Source organism: Eurosta solidaginis, chromosome X, assembly GCF_040869045.1.
Source record: "Eurosta solidaginis isolate ZX-2024a chromosome X, ASM4086904v1, whole genome shotgun sequence".
Classification (NCBI taxonomy): Eukaryota; Metazoa; Arthropoda; class Insecta; order Diptera; family Tephritidae; genus Eurosta; species Eurosta solidaginis.
Window position 1 is genome coordinate 96,289,633 of NC_090324.1, and position 6,000 is coordinate 96,295,632.

Genomic DNA, 6,000 nt, shown 5'->3' on the forward strand with positions numbered 1-6,000 from the left:
GGAGTGAAAAGCTTCAAAAGCCATTTCATAAAGATAGCCTTACCACACAAATTCACCTTCAAGGAATTCCATACCCTCTTGTGCCGCATCGAGGCATGCCTGAACTCGCGGCCGCTCAGCCCGGTATCCAATGACCCAACGGACCTAGAGCCACTTAGCCCAGGTCATTTCCTCACCGGCAGCCATCTACTGGCTCCACCAGAACCGGATTCTAGTGAGAGCCCTGCCTCGATGATCAATCGGTGGCAGAAACTCAAAGCCCTCCATCACACTTTCTGCAAGCGATGGAAAACCGAATATCTCACCGAGATCCAGAAACGATACAAGTGGAAACATCCACAATCTAATCTAAAACCCGGTGACCTAGTTGTTATCAAAGAGGACAACCTCCAACCCAACGAGTGGAGAATGGGGAGAATCGTCAACACACACCCAGGCTCTGATAACCGTGTGCGTGTTGCTGACGTCCATACAACCAAGGGAAAAATAACTAGACCAATTACGAAATTGGTACTCCTTCCGTCCCACGACAAGGAGGATTAAATGTAAGGGGCCAAATTCCACCCTACAAAAACCCAAAACCCAAAATTCTATGTCCCCAGACTACCTAAAATCAGAGGCCCACGGTTAGTGATAGAACTCAAAGCATATCCAGGAACCCTCATCTTCGTGTCTCTCTATCCGTAAGCCTGTGTTTCTCCCGAGCCATATATTAAAATTAACCCCCCGGTCTCATGATGGTGCTAGTCTACCGGTGGGGAATCCTAAAACGTATTACGCGATGGAAATGGGGAAAGGTAGCGCGGGACATAAAGACGCGTTCAACCACGCGCCGTGATGCCCCGCTATCCTAAGCTTGTGTCTCTCTCGAGGCCCTGATTATAACCAACACCCCGGTCTCGTGATGGTGCGAGTCTACCGGAGGGCGATCCTATATCTTACTACGCGATGGCAATGGGGAAGGGGAGCGCGGGACATGAAGACGCATTTAACTATGCGCCGTGATGCCCCGCTACTCCTGAATATTTTTTCTCCCGAGCCATGTATATCGTGTGTTTTTTTTTTTGTTCTCTACCCCTGTCTCGTGTCGAGTCTACCGGGGGATAATTCTAAGCCTTACTACTGGTGGGCAATGGGGAAAGGGAGCGAGATGCACGAAGACACGGGAGAGCTTACGAAAAGCTCGCAATACCAAAAGGCAAAACTTAGGATTCATAATAAGACTAACCGGGGCCCCTTGAAGAAACCATCCCACGATTCACTCGCTCACCCCGAACCATTCCCATTCACTGGTCATCCCATAACGAGGACACCAGAAACGCCCTAATTCAGATCCGCTATCTGCACAAACCACAAAGGCCTTTGGCCCATTATCTTTAGATTTTCAAAAATCAAACACACAATTCACTCGCTCCCCTGAGCGAGGACACCAGAACCTACCGCAGAAGGGCGAACCGCTCTCCCACAGAAGCTATGGGCTTTCGGCCCTTTATCATTCTTAAATTCCCAGCAAATCAACCCAAGTTCACTCGCTCACCCAGAGCGAGGATCACAGAACACCTGCGCACTTGGCCAAATGCCCGAGGCCAACAATAAAATAAAAACCTGCAATACGCATCGTCATTCGAATACTGTTGAGCATTGGGTTTATGAAAATATCGACACCAAATAATCGTGCGCTTTCGTAAACCTATGAACATCCGAAACATAAACCGATTCCACATTCATCGTTCCACGTCCAAATCCCGACTGGTAAATCGATTCAAAAAGGTACCATAAAGAAATGTCCTCATTGAGCAAACACCAATATCGTCCACTATGTGGTAAGAACTCCATAGTTCAACTAAACCCACTTAAAAAAAAAAAAAAAAAAAAATGGTGGAAGGGGAGACGTTTTCTGCCCATGGCGCAAAAGATAATTATGTGCTTAGTGTCCAGAATCACTATCACTAAATCCGACAAAATTATGACAAGCTGCTAACTCCATAACAATTTCAATACATCTTAAGTTGTCAAGCAATAGAGCTTTCGTTCTCCTGAAAAATTTTTTGTGAATAGAGTTAACAGTCTTACAGCTTCGTGCTATTTTTAATTTTTCGAGAAGCTTTTCATGGCAGAAATACACTCGGAAAGCCGGCGCAACCACCACAGATGGGCCACCCCGTTCAGAAGGCGTTGTTCCTAACTGACTACTTTTTGTATGCCATAAATCGACCGAATTTATGGAAATTTGGTAATGAGTACCGATATCGACACCTTGTTCAAAGATCCAGCACTAGCCATCTTTTGCCCGCGTCTAAAATATTAATAAATACTTATTTAAAATAGTTAACTCACCTCACCAGCATGTATTCCCATTTTTTGGTGGATCGATTGAATTCTTTTTGAAACCTTTCGCTATCGTTCCTCTCCCGTCTGAGGCAGTCTTCCATCTCTCATAATTTTCGTTGTTGGTTGAGGTGGTTGTTTCTGATGGTGTATACTAATAAAATATAAAATTAAACAATCATTGTACATACACCCTGATCAAGCAACAACGACAACATATCCTTTTTGAATCCTTGGTACAGCAAAGTAAATTACATACTAACTCCGCTTAATTCCAGCCAAAGTTAGGGAAATGCAACGCGCTGTCATTCATATATTGTCTCATAAATCATGTGGGATTACGTTCTTCTTCATCGCTGGGATATTGTTGCATGCCAGGCGCAGCTACTGCTCCACGTACAGATGATGTGGCTTATAACAATTCTTGATCGGGTGCATTACGATTTTCATATAATAACACTTGCAGTGTCTCCTCATAAATACGTGCTTCAGGAAATTCAACGTTAGTATGTCTACGATCTGTAGCATATACAATTGATTTGCAACAAACTTTAGCTACTTTTTTACCATGCCCATAAAATGACCAACAACAAATTTCACTAGGGCCTATAACATCTTTAGTAAAGAGTATGCGCTCATTGAACCGCAGGGATAACTTATCGAAAATACGCGCGCAATCTTATCGATATAAATTCCCAACATGCTACTGGATCAGAATATATACATTTGGCTGACACTTCGGAAGACGGAGAGGATGTTATATGTAATACTATTGACGACAAAGAGGAGTACCAGGCCACAATAATAGAACAGTTTTCGTTTATAAAGAAACCAGATGTAATTAATTTAACATCAAGATCTGCAAAAATTATTTGGGAAGCACCTGTAATCAGTGACCCTCAAATAAATACCAAAAACCTACGCTATAATTTATTATTTTGTGACCGTGCCAAGGATTGCAAATACAAGAGTCTCTATAAAGGGGAATCATACGATTGCAACCTGGACAGGTATACGTAGTTCGGTTTCAGGTTCATTATGAAAAACTTCAGGGTTCTGCATCAGATCCAACCGAATTTACGACGCCTCCATGTGAGCCAGATCAACCAATGCCACTAAAACTAGTAATGCGGACAAAAAACTCATTGCATTTGCGATGGACGAGTACAATCTGCAACACTACTTACTGGAATATGACGAGGGTAAAAGCGGTTTACCAGCGGCATCCCGATCTGCACGTCGAACTTCTGAAAAGGATGTATTGCATTTTATAGAGCAACTAGGTATTTACCATTTTCGTCTTGCTGCTGTGAATGAAGTTGGTGCATCATTATATTCCACTGTTTGCTCATATAGCACATCGAGCAACCCGCCATCATCACCCAGGCCACCGAAACTTCAAAGTAGCAGTTCGAATTCTCTTCGCCTTTGGTGGGAAAGATGGCAACAGGATAACGATTATGTTTTACAAACACATGATCGAGAATTAGGACACGGCTACCTTAACGCTTACAATGGGCCCGACTGGGTTCACGAGTGTTGCCAACTGCGTCGTGCAACGTCTTATCAGTTTCGCTTGCGTGCTGAAAACGAAGCCGGCAGCTCCCCTTGGTCTAGTGAGGTCACCTTTCAAACGTTACCTGAGAAACCAGGAAAACCGGGTAAACCACATGTTAAGGGGAAAATACATAGTACACATTTCCGAGCGCGATGGGATCCTCCCACAGATACAGGAGGTGGAGAAATTCTTCGCTATTTTCTTGAAATTACATCTGGTGCCATATTTGAACGGATCTATAGTGGATCAGATACAGAAGCCACGTGTGATCGTCTACAACCAGATACTACATACCACTTACGCACCTCTTGTGAAGGTCCTAGTCCGTATTCTGATGTGGCACATATAACTCCAGAAGCTATAGTACCTGCGGCACCATCACCACCATATTATGACAATCCGCCAGGCCCATATGCAGCTGTTTTAAGACTTGATAAACCAGAATACAATGGTGGGGCGCCAATACAAGAATTGAATTCAAATGAGACGGCTCTCAGATGAACAGTTTGATATTGAAAATAAAACTATCGAGCATTCAATTATATATCGTGGATGAGAAGCGTATTGTGTCGTTAAGGACTTACAACCTGGTTGTCCTTATGAAGTACAAGTTCGTGCCATCAACCGTATTGGTGCAGGCGCTTGGTCATCATGGTTTCGTTTCTCAGCAGCTGCTGCACCTCCTAACGCACCTAACAATTTAAAAGTAGTGGTTTGATCGGCGACACATTTATTTGTGAATTGGCAAGAGCCAATTTGTAATGGTGCACCGATCTTAGAATACTGCTTGGAGAATGCAACTGGTCAAATTAATTCCGACTCTATTTTAGAGAAATCAACAACACGGACACTCTCATACCAAACATGTTATCAGGGTGGGCAAACAAGCGTTGATTTGCGTAATTTATTACCATTCACTATGTAATACTTTCGTGTAAATGCTATGAATACGGCGGGTGTCAGTAAGTGGTCAACGAATATAAATGCAAAAACACCAGCTGCTGTTCCTACTGCTAAACAAATACAAGACTGCGAGTTTACCGCCAATGAAGTATCGCTTAACTGGACAAAACCTGAATACAATGGAGCGCCCATTACTGCTTACGTCATTGAGTATGCTGAAAACTCAATTACCACAACAGATGCTAAAGCAACTTACACAGTCACCGAATTAATGCCAAAAACGACACATAAAGCCCTTCAGCTCCATCTCCACCGCATGCACCTGAAAATAAAAGGAATATTAATTAATAATCTAAAATAAAAATTCTTTTATTTATCCAAATGAACAAATATTAAAACTAACTTACCATTTTTCCTCCTCAATTGTACATACGCCGTACTCCAAGCGCCGTAGCAAAAAGAATTGAAAGAACGAGAAAAAAATCATTCGATTTATTACCGCTCCTTTCAATTCATTGGAATTCTACATGGTGTGTATGAATGTTCTTTTGTTTTGTCTTTCGCCGTTGGCAGTTTGTAACCAACGTATGTACATAGGTATGTATGTACCCTTTCATACAAGAAAACGAGAAAGGCCGAGTTGCCATGTCACCTAACGCGACCACCAAATGGTCTGTTTCACAACGCCTCTGTCAGGGCTCAGAAATTCAAATTCCCTTTACCCAGGAAGACCACGACCCAAATAAGAATATCCACATTATTTGTGAACATTAAATTTTATTCCATAAATAACAAAATTTAATCCAATTCATAAATATAAAGAATTCAAATGCTAAAATTAAAAAAAAAAGGTATTTCAACTCGTGAAAACCCCAGAACTCGTATCCTTAGTGCATCCGTTTTCGGTGCAGGGATAACGCAGCCGAAGACGCATACCGCCTTAGACAATCCCCGCTTCCATTCAAATGGGCAATTAAATGCGAGAGAGAGCTTAGTGCCCGCTGGCACACACCGCAACTCAACTGCCAATGAGGCACTGGATCCTGGTGCGGCCGCCGCACCCATAACACTCCTTCACACCCGCGGTAAAATGTGGAGTACCACGTCGTGGCCCTCCCGCGCACCCTCACGACGATGGGCGTCCGCTTAGCACGTAGCACCCCGGGGTCGGCGAGCCGCAGCTCCTCCCTCAATGCATGCTGCAGGGCCTC

At 43.4% G+C, this 6,000-nt stretch overlaps 1 pseudogene; it reads left to right on the forward strand.

The window, feature by feature from the left end:
- The window catches only part of LOC137235060 (fibronectin type-III domain-containing protein 3a-like), a 52,044-nt pseudogene extending 46,894 nt beyond the window's left edge, over positions 1-5,150 (forward strand).
- The last annotated feature ends 850 nt before the right edge of the window (positions 5,151-6,000 follow it).